The 17,653-nt window shown below is 42.8% G+C and overlaps 1 pseudogene; it reads left to right on the forward strand.

Annotated features, from left to right (window-relative positions):
• Window positions 1-1,028: 1,028 nt before the first annotated feature.
• LOC149209168 (dynamin-related protein 12A pseudogene) overlaps window positions 1,029-17,653 on the forward strand; it is a 154,014-nt pseudogene continuing 137,389 nt past the window's right edge.

A 17,653-nucleotide genomic window follows, 5' to 3' on the forward strand; every position in this document is an offset into this window, starting at 1 on the left:
CATGGACCTGAGCATGGGAGAGATTCTTGGTGAGTCCAGGATGTGGCAGAGTCTGAGAAAGGCTGGTGTAGACATAAGGATGGACATTCTTATGATTTGAGCGTGACAGTTGGACTAATCACCTGATTAGTTCAAGTCATGAGGGCTAGCAGTGTACCAGAGGGATGTCGGCATTATGTTTGAGTATCTGAGGACAGTTCATAGGATGGAACGACACATGATGGAGACAATTGTTTTACATATGTTGCAGGGATGTTGTAGTGTATGGACTAGTTGATATCATGGACCAAGGATGAGACTATTATCTTGACAAGATGATTTTCTTGGTGACAGATGGTTACCAGGATGGTATATTGTCGAGGACGACAATGAATTCAGGTGGAGGAGGATGTAAGGACCTGCAGTCCGTGCGACGGGCAGGACGCACATCCCGTGCGAAGTTGGCGAGCTGTGGCTAAGGCAAACAAGTGTGTAATGTGAAAATGCATGTGGAAGGAGTCTTGGACGCGAGTTTATACGGTGGGGACAAGCTGGGCGAGTCACCCACAAGCCGACTGAATGTTGGTATAGCGTTGGGCGAGATGAGGGGGTGGTTTCGTGTGATGGGCAAGCCGACCCACCTCATGGAAAAGAAAAACACGAAGTTGGAAGTCGGCTGCATGATGGAAGGAAGGTCGGCTGGTTGGCACGACCATGCCTCACATCCATATACATAGGTGAATTAGAGGTGGACGAATGGCATTCATCAAGTCGAGCATCCAAGGAAAGGTGCGAAGAGGTGTAGGTCGAAGTGTGGAGGAGCTAGCGAAGGAGGCGCAGAACCGCAGGTTGATGCGCCCGTCTGCTGGGCAGACCTACACGGAGGTCGCACGAAGATTGGTGAATGAGCCAGGTCGCACGAAGGCACCCGCGCTTGGTTGGATGAGTTCAGTAGGCAGGCCGCATGAAGGCACGCTCGCCATGTGAACAAGTCGGTTGTATCACGTGTGGAGGGCCGCACGAAGGCGCGCCCGCCCGCGGTTGGTGATATGGGTGAAGGGTCTCACGAGGCACCCACCCGTCAGTCGATGGCACGGGGGAGAGCTGCACGAGGTGCTCGCCTGTCGGTTGAACGTGTGGGTGGAAGGCTGCACGAGGGCGCTCGCCTGCCGGTCGATAAACTCGGGTGGAGGGCTGCATGAAGGCGCTTGCCCGTCGGTTGGTGAACTCGAGTGGAGGGTGCACGAAGGCGCCCGCCCGACGGTGAACTCGGGTGGAGGGTGCACAAAGGCACCTGGCCGATGGTGAACTCAGGTGGAGGGCTGCACGAAGGTGCCTGCCTGACAATGAACTCGAGTGGAGGGCTAAATGAAGGTGCTCGCTTGATGGTGAAACAAACTCGGGTGAGAGGTGAAACGAAGGTGCCCGCCCGCGGTTGAACGGTTCGTGTGAGGCTGCACGAAGGTGTTGCCCGAAGTGAAAATTTGGCTAAGTGTGGATTGTAAGAGTGACCACCGTGCAAGGTGTGCACGAGGTGGGCAGCTCATTGGCAAGACACGAAGTCTGAATTTTGTCTAAGTATGAAACTTGGGGTTTCCAAGGTAATACTTGTAATTGTATGAAAATTGAAAATATAGTGAAATCGGGCAGACTCATATTCAGGGAGTTGCCCCTCCCTTTATACTGTTGCAATTGTGTTGTTTATGTATAATTACTGTGGATAATGAATGTGTATGGGTGTTCATTAGTATAAAGGCTAATAATAATACTTGGTGAAGAAAAATAAACTAAGTATCGAATGTTAAGGCATAGTCCATGAACATAAGTATTGGTGAAAAGAAAGTGTTCAGTGGTGCTGCACCTCGCTATAAGCGGTTGAAAGACTACTACAGGTATAGGGGCGTGATAGTGCGGGTGCCGCGCTTGGCCCTGCCTGTGCCTCTGGTCTCAACGGCATTGGTCCCCCTCTTGCCAAGTAGTTCGCAAATATTGGACAATGGTCTTTGTCATGGCCCTGGCCTTTGAATTTTATGCACCACACTTCTTCAAGTGCCTTTGGTCGTGGCGCCCTATTCTGCTTGAAACTCTGCATATCTAAGCATAGATTCTGTAGTTGTGCATGAATTTGTTGGAATCCCAATCCTGGATCCTGTATCGGTGTTTCATGCAACCGCATCGCCATTTCCAACGCTTCAGCCTGCGTTGAAATCTTCTATTTTGATAGTGACGTCCTCAGGTGTGGTGTCAAAGACGCCACAAACCATGCACGGTGCTGCGCATCCATTAGCATCATATTAGCCTCACGGATCGTACTCTTTAGCCTCTGATCCAGATCCCAGGGGGTCTCGCCTGGAAGCATCGTGATTTCTTTAAATCCGATGATTGACTGTGTCTCTGATTTTGGTCGGCTAAATTCTTTGTTTAGCGCATTCTGGATCTTCGTGATTCTTGCATTCGGATGATCATTAGAGTGCTTGATATACCATGTCAGCGCGCGATCCTGCAGCATGCTCACCAATGTGGTCTTTTTAATGTTGTCGTTCGTGACCCCTTGTGCTTCCCACACTGCTCTTACCACGAACTAGAACTGGTTTGGATCCTCATTCCCTACTCCTCTGAATACGGGTAGCTTGATTGCGCTCGCCATGCTGAACCATGGGGGTGGTGGAGGTGGGGTGGGTGAATATGGAGGTGAAGGAGGTGAAGTAGGTGGTGGCATAAGTGGAGGTGGTAACTGCAGAATGCGCTGCCTTATCAAACTAACCACACTTCTCGGAGAGACCCAAACGCGCACTTCCTTGCTCTCTCGCGAAGGTGAAATTAAGGGACTGTTCCCTAATCCTTCGGTAGCTTTGTAGATCTTTCCACTCTACGTCGTTCCAAACATTAATGTATTCACATCACCCGTTTTTCACATAACAACATCTTAATCCAGGTATTTTGGGATTTAATGTACCTACCTCGCGGTCCCTTGAGAAAACATTGCTCTGCTTCGCTGTAGCTCACAGTCATGTCTATAGAAAACTTAGTGATAAATCCCCCTATTATCCGGTCAAGCCAATGGTCCACAGCTCGCGCGATCTTATCTTCTAATGTCTCTAGTCTGCGCACTAACTCTGGAGTCCACACTATCAGTTGGTCGAGCTTGTACCTTCCCTGGTTGTCGGCTAACCTCGCGATCCACTCATACAGTTCAGAGGAGAAGGACGCGACGAAGATCTCGTGGATTTCCGCATATACGTAGCGATCCAGCCACCTCTTCTCGGATATCTACGAAGTTCTGTTTTCCTGTGTCACGAACTCGTGAACTTTCTTGTCCAACCACTCTTCAATTTCCTTCTTCGTGGGATTCCAGTGTTCCGACATCAGACATCCCTTAGGCAGATCCCGGTCTCGGCAACAGAACCATTTGTTGGCTTGTTGGGGCCTAACCCAGGTTCAGAAGTGATTTAGCCAAACAAATCTCGAAACTACTGGCCCTTTCGGCAATAGTCCGTGGAGCGTGGACTAAGGTCTCACCCGAGGTAGTATGGGAGGGTGCTGGAACCAGGTTTCCGCACCCTAGGGATGTCTTAATGAAGTCTGGGAAGTTCGCAAACCGATCCTGCGCGCTTGCGCTGCTCTGTGCAGCCGTCTGACCTTCGTGTAGCTCTGTAAAGAGCGCGAAGAGGTGCTGTCTAGATCCTTTGTCCTTACTGTGTTATTATTATAGATCTGAACTTAATTATGTGGGCCCAGTATTCTCATTAATCATTCAACATTCATATCCAGTGTGCACAATCATAAATAGTAAAAGATGCATAAAGGTATTAGAAGCATAGACACAGAATATTCCACAAGTAACTTATCTTTTATTGATCTTCTGTTCAGATACAATTCCAACTTCGCCCTGTGTAATCAGCTGCAGGGGTCTGCGCACACAGCTGCGAACTCTACTAGGCCTCTGCGCACACAGCTGCAAAGCCTCTCCTTACTACTACAACCCAAGACTCAGACTTACAGACTCAAAGCGAATTCCTTCTTAAAAACCCATATTACTTAAGACCAAAATACTAAAAACTGACTTTACACTTAGAGCCTCGCTCTATTTATACAATCCCATGGTCCGTGGACCATGGGTAGGCCGACACACTCTACATTAAATTATATTATCTTAGGGCAGACAACCCTAGACTCTCACGTTCCGTGCCCGCATTTTGTGGGGTCTTTACATTATATTGACCAAAACTCGGGCTACAAGCCCCAAAAACCCTCTATGGGGGGATCCACTGCCCAACAACACTAGATTTGGCGGATGTCAAGGAAAAACCCCAACATGGGGAAAACCCTTTGATCAAATATTCTTATTATTATTCAATAGTTCAATAGGGAGAGAGTATAAAAGTCAAATTGATTAGCCCAATACAAAGTCAAATCAACCCTATCAAATTCTACAGTCAAACTTCAGCCCTAACTAGAAAGTCAACACTGGTCAAAACAATAGAAATTTTTCGTTGAAGCAACTCAATCTTCCTTGGTCAAACTCGACCTGATTAGGAGGATAAATTCAGCCCAAAACATCTTGGTCAAACTCTGTCAAAGGAGAGAGAAGACTGATGTAATTTCTACAGACAAACAACAGTTAAACCTAAAGTCAACGCAGGTCAAACAACTTCAAAACCCTAAATTTATGTGTTCGTTAATGCGGCCTAAAGAAATAAAAAATTTCCCTCAAAACTACAGTCAAACTTGGTCCAAAAAACCTCGGTCAACGCTGGTCCTGAAGTCTGAAATTTTGGCCTGTAATTTTTTGTGTAGAAAACATCCTCCTTGCCACACATGTGAGAGAGAGAAGCTGCCCCAAATTGTATGAACCAATCTGACGAAGAGAGGGAAGAATGTGTGAGTGAATGATGTCCAAATGAGGTGTGAGGTCTCTTCTATTTATACACTTCGTTGTGGGTGAAGGGACACATCCATTGGCTTCTTGAGCCTACATTAAGTTGAGGCTGGCCTGAACAATTTGCACATGTGTGGTCATAAATTCAAAATCACAATTTTGCTTGTCTGAATGAGATGATTTTTATATTAATCTTGGACCTCTTAAAAAGAGGAATGCAATGCAATCATAATATCCATGAAATGAGTTGTCCCAAGGTGTAATTTGTGCCTAGTTTCCAATTTTAACAACTGCCTACAATAAGAGAAGACTCATAGCCATTTTTTGCAAAAAAAAGCAAGGAAAAAGACATAGCAGATGAGGTAAAAGAAAAACATGGCACAAACAAGGGTGTGCGCGGGTTTTACATCCCCAACATCAATGATGATAGAATCAAGTTTGTGTCATAGGTCATGGCATGCAATCTACTACATAAATGTCACAAATACTAGGCATCTGCATGAATCATAACAATGGAAATGATGTGAACAACAGAGGTCCAGATGAATTGCGCCACATTATTTGTGAATCAATTTTTGATAGATTGTCAAGAACCATAGGATGAGAATGCGTAGTTACACTATACATGACAGTTGTAATTTTAATTAAACTTGTCACATAGAGGAAATCGGAAGAGACATAGTTCCTGGAAATGGCACACAAACCTTTCTTGGCTCCCCGGTATGCCTCATTTTGGCATACCACAAATAAACAAAGGAAACATGAGAATGATGTATCATTATATGTATACAAGGAGGTGGTCATGTAGATAATTGAAAGAAAACCATGCATACCACTACAGATAGTGGAGGCATACAAAAGGATCACACACTTTAAGGTGACCTCACATTTTATGCACATACAACTAAGAAGGGATTTAATGAAGCAATGGATGCAAATCCACTACAGGCCAACATAACACGATGCTAGCAACATCATCAATGATTGGGGCATAGAATGGAAAGTCCTAGTAGAAGAGAGAAAGGAATTTGAAAATATTAAAAGAAGCAAGGAGCCGGAACAAGAGTCTGTGCCAAAGAAAAAATAATGGAATGGCACAAGAGGTTTCGAAGAAGAAGATACCATATAGTTTGGGGATAAGAGAAAATAGTAGCATATAACTAAAAAATGGATGTCCCACACATGACCAAAAAGAAAAACAACAAAGCCAGGGTTCACTTAAGTCTAGTCGTTGTTTGATGACAACTTGGAAAAAATTGAGGACCAAGTGAAAGAGAAAACATAAAAGGTGATAGAGAGAGTTGTGCAACAATAATAACAGATACATACAAAGACACATGAACAATTAGAGAAACTACGCCAATTGTTGGAGTCCATTAGACTATCAACAATACAACCAACATGGATAAAACAAATAGAAGCATAGAGCACAACCAAGAATGGCACAGTCCCAACCATCATCTATATCAGGGGAATTCCACACACTACATATATCGTTAAGGGTGATGGAGTTTCCAATGACATAACTACAATAATGCATAGAAGGTTTCAGTCATGTAGAACTAGTTCTGTCGTAGTGAATCATTTGATGTTGAATGCTACACAAGAGATATAGTTCCACTCACCCACGAAAACATTATAGTTGGAAAACGTGTTGACATCACATGAGACAGTGTAGGTAGAGAGGATATAGTTGGGTTGCAGAAAAGGAACAAGCAATTCAAATAGAAATAATCTTAGGAAAGTAGTGGAGGAAGTGTATAGAAACCTCCTAGAGGCCCCAATGGAGGTGGAAACACCAACAAAGAGGAAGTTGACAAAGATTAGTGAGGCCATTCACGGTCTTAAAGCTAATCTTGTGGATTTGGAGTTGAAAACTAAGCCAAGCACTCCATTGGAAGAGAAAGAGCGTAAGGAGAAAGAACAAACAACCATAATTACTATGGAATAGATAAAAGCATTGGATGAAGAGTGCAACAAGATATATGGGGAAGGAATGAAAATTTGGACAAGGCTATTAGATAGTGAAGAGCTCAAAGAAGTAGCACAAAAGATCCAAACGATAAAAGAGAAGGTGTAAAAGCTAAAGGACAATATAAATGCATTTACACTTAATGAGCGTAGGGATGCAATGTTGGAGAGTGGGCAACTGACTAGACAGATCTATCAAATGAAAGCCAACCTATAGAGTCTTGTGCAGAAGATTGAATTTTTTAGGATGAAGCATTGTAGGTGACAAATTATATCGACATGGAACACTAGACAATGAAACAAGAACCACAAGAAGGGGAAGAAACATTGAAGACCCTTGTCGCATTGGAGATAACAAAACAAATTTTGGCACAAGCAGAGGAAGTCAAGGACAAGGCACAAACTGCAAAGAAAAATTACAATAGTTTGTCGTGACAATGAAGGAAACAATGCCGTCAATAGAACAACAGAAATACTAAGTGGCTCAAGGATGAGTCAAAAGTGAGTGTTGGGAGCCTGTTGGAGTAGTGTTTTAGGGTAAATATTTTGGGAATTGTGCAGAGGAGCACCATGCTGAAGGGTAACACGCAGGAAGGTCAACTAAGCGTAAGTGCACGGGAATATGTAGAATAAGGAAAGGCGTTAGGCTTATGTTGTATGTTTTTTCCCATAGTAATATTTACCTCCCATAGTAAAAAAGGTATTTTGGTCAGCTTGTGCCCAAATGTAAAACTATAAATAGTTTAAGACCACGAAGGAAAATATGTACTTTACTTTATCTTCATGTATGTTTTGATAATATTGCATTGTAATGTGAGTTGATATTAGCCAGTGAGCCATGATGGAAACAATTTTAAAGGAAAATACGTGGTATTAATAGGAAGACTTGTTTCGACTTATTTGTGTCTTTGCGCATTATTTGATGGCTTGTCTATTTTTCACATTACTGTTATTTTACATGTATAAATGATGGATTTATTGTGCATAATAGGGGTATACCTCATTTTAAATTCTTAAAGGATAAGAAGTAATAATATGTTGAATGGGGTAATGATAGTGTAAGATCTCCCTCTCCTTCATCATTGCAGAATTGTCCATGTTCCTGCAATCCCCCATAGATGCCTCAGGTGACACTTCACTTGCTCGTGGGTGAATTTGAAAGGGTCGGTATTTGAGGGGCTTTGTTGGCAAGTTCATTCCAAACTTGAGTTTTCCCTCTACACGACAACACTAATCTTCTTCAACTTCTATCGCTTTGGGGACTTCAAAGCTTCATATCCATTACTGGAGGGAGGTTGTTGATGAGATTCAGGCCTGTGGGAATGAAGCTTTTTTAAACTAATGATTCTTATACTTCCTTGAAACTGGTTTGAATGCTCCTTGCTCATCATTACTTTGAGAAGATGGTGGAGGGATAGAAGGAGACTAAGATGATGGAGATTTTGGACAACTTCTTGCAAAGTTCCCATACTCATGGAAATAATTTCTTTTAAAAGGATTTTGATAATAATCTAGAGTTTGAAGATGGGACTATTCATCAAAGTCAAATTGAATTACCTCAAGGTGATCCATAAACAATCATGGATATTCCACTGAACAATTTGTCACAACAAATCTGATAAAAATATACTTTAAAAATATGAAATATACACGATGAGGGTTTATTTCTCTTTAGATTTCTAGGTATGTGTATTATTATTTACTTTGTATGCATGAAAAATAAAATTTAAGTAGAAAATAGAGAAAAATGAAATTAAAATTCAAAAACCAAATTTGACACAAGATATGTCCTAGGAAACCCTTTCGAGATAAAACCGAGTTGGAAAATGAGGTCACTCTGCTCTTTCTCTTAATAGAATATGGTTGAGAGTACAAAGAAGTAAATCTTGTGGCGTGTGGGCTACTACAATGTACAATTCCTCTCTATGTTCTCTCCCCCTATCCCTCTTGGATACTTTTCTCATCTATGAAACAAGTGAACTCAAAAAGAATGGAACCCCTTTTCCTCCTATGGCCTGATTATAAGACAACTCGATAGCCTATTAGTGGTTAGGTTTGACTCATTCAACTCTTAACTAGAGTTACAATATGAACTCTTCTAGAGTCTCCTTCATCATGATCACGTGGCTATCCCCCCTTTCCATAAATAATGGGGTTTGATGCGGCATCCTCTCAAATTGTGTCGGCCAAAACACGAAGGTTAACTTCTGAGTGGCATAATCTTTTCATACAAAATTTGTTTGAGCCGATTCTTGTGTAATTGGAAAGGTTATTGTGCATATAATAGGAAAAAATGTGTTGTACTAAAGAGGCAACCTTTTACCCCCAAAAAACATCATTTGATGCCTCAAAATGCTCCCAAAAGGTTTTTAGAACCCAATTTGCCAAATTGGGTCCCGTCAGTAAAAATAGTCTTGTGGGTTGATTCCTCCATTTTTCCACTCTAAAAGTAGTGAGATGGATGAAATACAATAGAATGATCCTATATGGATCACATCTCCCATACTGGGAGACTTTTGGTCCCCAAATGGTTCTACTAAATGAGGTAAGAATTTTTTTCCTCCACCTTCTCTTGGGTGTACTATTTAGCCTTGCCCGTAAGTGTTCATGTCAACCTAATGTATCAACATTTCCCCTGACTTGTTGTTTTATACCTCTTATTTAAAACTATGTATGTCAAATTTTCCTGAGCATTTGGTGCCAAATCCTCTATAGAAGGTAGGATATGTTCCTCTTCCTCATCTAGCATGGAAGGCTCATAGAGTTTCAGATTCTATACATTCAAAACTAAGTAAATGTGCATGTATGGGGGTAGAATGAGTCTACAAGCATTATATCCCACCTTTTCTAGTATCTTAAAGGAACCATACTATGGAGCCTTGATTTTCTTACCAGAATCCTATAGCCTCTCCTTGTTCAGTTGTAACTATACTCTGTCTCCCACCTTGAAATACTTCTTTGTTTTATGTTGATCATACCCAACCTTATATTTTTCCCATGACTTATGTAGTGTCTCCTATACAATTATATGGATCTTCCTGATCTTCTTGATAATTTTTTTATCCCTTAAGGCATTCCTTATAAGACCCTCCCTTAGTCCTCCTTGCTTTCCATATGAAATATCCAAAGGTGAAGGTGGAAAATATACAAAACAAGTTTCAAGCGGGGGGACTTACTAGTAGAAGTGAGGGTTTCTTTGTTATGAGAGTGTTTTATGTATAACATATTTTCATCTTAGGTATTGGGTGCTTCTAATTGTAACCTCTCAAAATTTGTACCAAAGTCTTGTTAACTACTTTTTTATACCCATCCATCTGAGGATGGAATGTTGTAGACCTATTTAAATCCATGTCCATCTTCTCGCACATTGTAGTCCAAAACGCATTGAGAAATCTTGTGTCCCTATCTAAAATGATGCTCTTTGGTATCCCAAATTGCACCCAGACTTGTCCAAAGAAAAATTTTGCTACTTCCTTCCCATTAATGGTATTTTTACAAGGAATCTTGAACACACATCTTGCCAAACCTATTAACTAGCATGAATAGGTAGTCATGTCCCTTCCTAGTTGTTGGTAAACCTCCCACAAAGTCCATGAAAATTCTTACCTAGGGAATAATGGGAATAGGTAAGGGATGATACATATGTTATCCCTTGTTACTAGGATTGTTATTAAAACAAAGCATGCATCTTCTTATGAACTTAGCTACTTGTTCTTGCATCTTAAGCCAATACATGTACATATGCAAGTTGGCCATTGTCTTCCCTACACCAAAGTTACCTGCAACCTTGGAGGTGTGAGCCTATCCAATTAGCTTCAATCATTGATAATTAGGAACTCATAACTTATCCATCAGGTAGAGAAACCCATCCTAGAGATGGTAGTCAGTGGTGTTGCTACCATTGTGCACATGAATCTAGCTTTTCAACTACTGAAACACCTCCTTGAAGTCCTCATCCTCTTAATATGCCTCTTTATATGCATTATGGGTGAATGGATCCATGTGCACTAGAGTTCCCAAAGCTTTGATCTTTACTGTGGATGACCTTGAAATCATATCGACTAACTTATATGTGTTTCCCTTCTTGTACTTAATAACTAAATGAAATCGTTGTAGAAACCCCACCCACTTGTAGTTTGTGGTCTATTGTAGCTTTCTCCAGGCTTGCCTATATTGTAGTGGCTAGTGATATATGTGTATTACTATCTCCTTCCCCATTAGGCAATGCTTCCACTTCTTCACAACTTGCACTAGGGCATAGAGCTCCTTATCGTAGGTAGGGTAGTTAATAATTTCCCCATGAAATACTTCAAAATGGTAGCATACATACCTTCCTCCCTACATTAATACTACTCCCATAACATACCCACTCACATTTATCTCCACTTTAAAGGGCTATTGCAAATTTGGTAATGCTAGAATTAGTGCTTGATTGGTCTTCTTCTTCAACTCCTCAAAGGCTTGCTACTAACCCTTTCCCCACTGGAAGTTCTTTCCACTTGCGGTTACAACATGAAGTGGTGTTGCCACCACCGAAAATGAGGTTATGAGGTTCCCTAGGTACTGTTCCACCCCGAAAAAACTCCTAACCTAAGAAACATTAGTAGGCATTAATCATTTCATGATGGCCTCCATCTTGACATGATCTATCTTCAACTCTCCTCCACTTATCACATACCTTAGATACACCAAACACTTTTGTGCAAACTGACACTTCTTGATTTTTTCTAGAAGTTAGTGCTTCTTTAATGTTTCCAACACCTATGTTAATTGTGATATGTGCTCCTCTCAGGTAGCACTGTATACTAATATATCATCCAAATAGACAATAACAAATGAATCTATTAAAGGTTACAATTTATCATTCATTAACCTCATCAATGTAGCTGGTGCATTTCATAGGCCAAATGGCATGACTAACTGATGAGTCCCAATTTTTGGTAACAATTTGGGCTCATTTGGCCTACTTACCTTGCTCAACCCTTCATTTTTTATCACTTATGCATCATTTCTTAGTATATTCGTGTTATTTGTAGGAAGAAGGGCAATCATTATGCCTATGTGGCTAATACATGATGATTTCAGGTTTTTTGAAATTAAATGGAGAAAATACCACGCAGATGGAGACAAGGAGACAGCCAAGGTGGCATTGCGGGTTTATAGGGAGGTTGTCCATAGCCTTGAATGACCTTCCTCGTGATCTCCACCCCAACTCCGAGCTCCAACAACTATCACCATTGAGCTAGAAGGCAGCCAACGGATTTTACAGGAACAGCAGTTTACTTTTAGTTGGACAGCCAAGCCCCACTAATTGAGGAGGTCAGCTTGGCCCTCATCATGTATAAATATTGAGGCTGTAGCCTTCGATAAAGACTCTTGAACCTTTGTTGTAGATTTTGAATCACGAGCTGTAGCTCTGTTTTTGCTCTTTGTAAGCCAATTTTGGCATGTTGTTAGACTCATGATTATGATCTTTTAATAAAAGGCAGGCAGATTTGGATTCAATTCTGAGTTCTTAGAGGAGCTATAGCTCTCAGGTTAGGGCCCAACCTAAGAGCAATAGACTTCCTTTTCTTTGTATTGTTACTTGTCTTTCCTTTCAGCATTTCATTTCTTTCCCTTGACATGCATTTGGAAAACATAGTTTGCTGATTCAATTTTCTTAATGTGATTAAGTAGGATTAGTTTCTGGATAAAGTGCTTTCAGCAGCTTAGATTAGAGGAGGAGGATTAGAATTCATCAGAGCTCCAAGAAAAGGTTGATCGTGCACTCACTGCCACCTCTGTTTAGAGATTGGGGGTGTAGACCGTGCCAACCACCAAAAAACGCAGTCTTATATGTTCATGCAAGCTTTAAAGTCATATTTCCATTGGTAGAAGTATCCATGCAGTTAGATCTTGAGCAATAACCCCTTGTTTCAGCTCCATGCACGATTTCTCTCTTAACTTACATTGCTGTTCTTTGATTTTTAATAAAACAGATAGAATAGGATGATGAATTCTCGGTTTTGTGCAAGACAAAGGTGATTTGTTTCATTTACACTGCGCAGCACCACTTCAACACTTCCTTATCCTCCTCAGTCATCCCTAAGCCATCTCCTTACCTCGCAGCTAGATCCTTTGCCCACCAACTCTTCTATTATCCACGTTGCCTCATCTTTTTGGCCTTCCATTGCCTCTACCCTTCTATCGACCAACCAGCTTTATACACTCTCTCCCCATCTCATCTCTCTGTCCCTGAGCCATCTCAAGCTCCCCTTTCATCTTACCTATCCACCCATACAGCTCCTTCACTCCTCCATCACCCAAAACTCCGACTGCAGAACATCCTGTAGAAGTTAGCAGACTTCCTATAGAAATCCCGAGCTTCCTGTAGGATCCTCTGCAGACATCCTGTAGAAGCCTGCAAACACGGTTGCCAAGCACCTGAATGTTGTGAACTTCTGTGGAATGATGTTAGGGATCCCCTGGAACCTCTCAGAGTCCTCCTGACCTTTCCCAAGCCTTCCTCCCCTTTGAACTACCCCTGCACAGTCAAGACCCAGTAAGAAGCACAATCATAATAACTCCAACCACTTGAGCAAAAATACAAAAAAAACGTGTTCTCTTCAATGGAAGTAGTTTAAATTCATGCATCTCATCTCACTAGAAGTAATGGCATCATTGTTAGGAGTTGCATTCCCATCATTGCATTGTAAGGATTAAGCTGGTCAGATTAGGGTTTCCTAGGGTTTCCATGTTTGGTTGGCTTTCAGTTCATTCTTGCAAAGTAGGTTAATTTCCTTTGAGATAGCCTTCGTTCATCATTTAGAAAGCTTCTTCTGAGAACATATAGAAGTTGGCTTGAGCCCTAGCGGACTTGTGCCAGCTGACCAAGTGACAGCTGCGACAAGAGCTAGTACTTGTGTATACAACACCGTCGCTTCCAAGTTTGTTACGAACTACCGGGTTGATAAAATTAGAGAAGGAAGCTCCAGGAGTTGTAGCATTATTGCTACAATACTGGAGCCCACCATTCTTTTTGGCGCCGTTGTCGGGGAAGCGTCAGAGTATTAGTAATTGTTGCTTTTCTTCTGTTTTCTTACTCTTGCCTTCTGCCAAGTAGTTTATTTCATTTCCATTCTGCAAAAGTAGCATAGACATTTCCTGCTTTCATAGACTAGCATTTCAATTCCGCAATTTCAATTTTGCAAGCATAGATTAGCCTTTCAATTCTGCAAGCGTAGACTAGCATTTCCATTCCTGCAATTCCATTTGAGCAAAGTAGATTAGTTCTTTCCTGCTTTCATTTCAATTCTGCATTTTATTTCAGCAAGATAGTTAGTTGTAGATCAATCTGTTTCAGTTTTGCAGGTACCAAAGAAAAACAAAAGCAATAAAAAAAAGTCTTTCCATTTCATGCCTCGTAGGAATCGAGATAAAACAGGTAAATTCCTACCCAACACCCCCACCACATCACTGAGTCACCCTTCTCTCTTCTTCGGTGACAGTGATCCAGAAGAACCTATAGGTGAAGCTCTTGAGATATACGAAGATCCTATAGCAGAAGAAGAATTAGAGACCATCCCATCTGAAGCTATGGCTGACAATAGAGGAGAAGATGAGAGAATAGAAGGTGCCTTCCCCATCCGAGAAACCAATGGAGACATGAAAATGAAAAACATTAGTCCCTCCGCTCTACCTCACTTCCATGGACTGACTACTGAAGATCCTGATACCTTCCTGTTTGAGTTTGCTGTCCTTTGTAGAACCTATGACTATACTGAAGATGAGCAGAAGCTGAAACTCTTCCCTTCAACTCTTAAGGATGCAGCATTATGCTGGTTCATGGGCTTACCTGGGAATAGTATCACCACTTGGGCTCAGATGCAGCAAGCTTTCAATACCATGTACCGGGACTACTGTAGGTCCAAGGAAACCAAGGGAGAAATCTTTCGGATGACCATGGGAAATGATGAGTCCTTAGAGGATTATGAGGAGAGGTTCCAACTTAGCTATAAGCGGGCTAGGTGCACACTTGACCCTGAATCCCTCAAGTTGGTCCTGCTCCGAGGAGTCCCTGAAGACCTTTTAGATACCCTTCACATGTTAGCTGGGGGAGATATTTACCAACTGCCTTATGAGGACATCAAGACTGTGTTCAGAAACCACTCTAGGGCAGCCCGAAAACGAGGTAGAGGAAACCTCCTCTCAGCTGGTATCCCTTTCTCCAAGCGTGAGTTTGCAAATTAATTAGAAGATCTTAAGAGTGAGGTGAGACAGACCATCGCCATGCAACTGGACACATTCAGGATCCAACAGAAGAAGGAAGAAGCTGAGAGGGCCTTGGCTATCTTCTGCCCTAGATGTACAAGGAGACACCCTAAGAACGAATGCCCATTGCATTCGGTTGAAGTGTGTTTCGTTTGTGAGGAGGACCATCCCACAAATCAATGTCCAACCTTACCTGGGCTTAAAGCTATGTACCAAGGGACAGAATCTCCCACTGAACCTCTCTATTTCCTCAACCAAAGGAGGCCACAAGGACCTAGACCTTACCAGCAGGGGATGCAAGGGGCACCTCAAGCTTATTACAGCCCCAACCAATCGACTCATATGCCTTCCTGGGGTCCCCCTGCTCATCCTTCCTGGTCTATGCCTCCTCCATGGTCTTATCCACCTCAGTACCCTACTCAACCCACTACTCATTCATATCATTCACATGCCCAACCACAGCCTCAGTGGAATGCACCTCAGTCGGGGTGGAGGCCCCAGTACAACATTCCTCCCGCCATTTTGCCTCCACCACCAGTTCAACCTCAACCATTACCTCCTGCTCCTCCAAGGCAACCTCAAATGCCTGCTCAACCGAACCCGAACCCCAACAATAGACAGGCCCAGCAGGTATACACTGGGGAAACATCATGCCCTACCTATGCTGTGGAGATCCAGGAGATCAATCTTTGATCTGGAAAGACTCTTTTGGATCGCCAACCTCCTCCCCCAGAGGACGAGGAGGACAAACAGGAAAGTGAACCAAAGGCTATTCCACCCTTTCCTGAAAGATTAACAGCCACCACACAACCCAACCCAGAGGAGGATGAGCTTCTGGGAGAGCTCAAGCAGTTGTGTGTGAAAATACCACTTCTTCAAGCCATCAAGGATGTGCCAATATACAACAAACTGGTTAAGGAAAGGTGTTTCAAACACCCAGGCAGGCGAAAGAGAGATTCTTCAACCATCAATGTCTTAGGACAACTGTCTGACCTTATGTTAGGACAAGTCATCTGCCCAAAGTATCTAGATCCTGGGAGTCCTGTAGTAGATGTCCACATCAATGGCACCATCATACCTCACACCTTGATTGATTTGGGGGCTGCCATTAATGTGATGACCAGGGATACCATGCTCAAACTCAATCTTCAGGGTTCCTTGAGGAAGTCCTCGACAGTCCTGCAATTAGCAGATCGCTCCACCGTGACTCCCGAAGGGATTGTGGAGGATGTCTTGGTCTCTGTCGACTCTTGGGAATACCCTGCAGATTTCTTGGTTCTGCAACCCAAGGCAAAGCTTACTGGATATCCTCTTATTTTGGGAAGGCCTTGGTTAGCCACTGCAGATGCTTACATAAGTTGTCGTGCAGGAAACATGACCATCAAAAATGGTCCTATGTCCAAGCAGCTAGTCTTATACCCTCCTGCCCAACCCTCCTTAGAGCATGACTTACCACTGTGGATGGAGGAAGGAGAAGAGGATGAGGTGTACTCAGCACCTTTGTGCACCCTAGACACCACTAGAAGAGACCCCCTAACCGAGGATGACTTGATTGAGACCTTGATCCAGAATCCACCTTCCAGTGCACTATCCTTAGAGAAATTGGTGGAGGATGCCCAAGCTAGCACCTTAGTGGACCTTTGTGCCACCAACCCTGTCACTCCCAGAATCAAGAATGTGGAGTTCGGCCCTGAGAGAACGCTAAAGATCAGCTCCTCCCTATCTCCTTCCCAGGAAAAGGAGCTGTGTAGCCTGTTGGCCAGTCACCTAGATGCTTTTGCTTGGAGCTATAAGGAGATGAAAGGGGTCCATCCTTCAGTCTGTACCCATCACATATACATCAAAGAGGATTGTAAACCGGTTAGGCAACCTCAGAGGCGAATGAATCCAGCCCTTAAGGACATTGTCAAGGAAGAATTGCAAAAACTGTTGGATGCCGGATTCATTTACCCCATCTCAGATAGTGAATGGGTGTCCCCTCTGGTGTTGGTTCCCAAGAAAAATGGGAAATGGAGAATCTGTGTGGACTACCGAGAACTGAACAAAGCTACCAAGAAAGACCATTTCCCTCTACCTTTCGTAGATCAAGTGTTGGATGGACTGGCAGGAAAGAAGTTCTTCTCTTTCCTGGATGGGTTTAGCGGGTACAACCAAATCCAAATCAGCCCGGAAGACCAAGATAAAACCACCTTCACTTGTCCTTGGGGTACCTTTGCCTACCGAGTTCTTCCCTTTGGGCTATGCAATGCTCCTGCTACCTTCCAGAGAGCTGTCTTGAGCATCTTCTCGGAGCTGGTCCATGATGCGGTGGAAATCTATATGGATGACTTCACTCCTTATGGGTCCAACTTCCAGGAAGCATTGTCCAATCTGGGAAAGGTCCTAACCAAATGCATTGAGATGAACCTGTCCCTTAGTCCTGAAAAATGTGAATTCCTGATGACTGAAGGGACCGTGCTAGGCCATACCATTTCTTGCCAAGGGTTACAAGTGCATCCTAACAAAATTGCTCTCATCAAGAAGGTTCCACCTCCCCAAAAGGTAAGGGATGTTCGGAGTTTCTTAGGATTA

This window comes from Pinus tabuliformis, chromosome 1_2 (assembly GCF_031772625.1).
Source record: "Pinus tabuliformis cultivar Carrire ecotype Pingquan chromosome 1_2, CPIR1, whole genome shotgun sequence".
Taxonomy (NCBI): Eukaryota; Viridiplantae; Streptophyta; class Pinopsida; order Pinales; family Pinaceae; genus Pinus; species Pinus tabuliformis.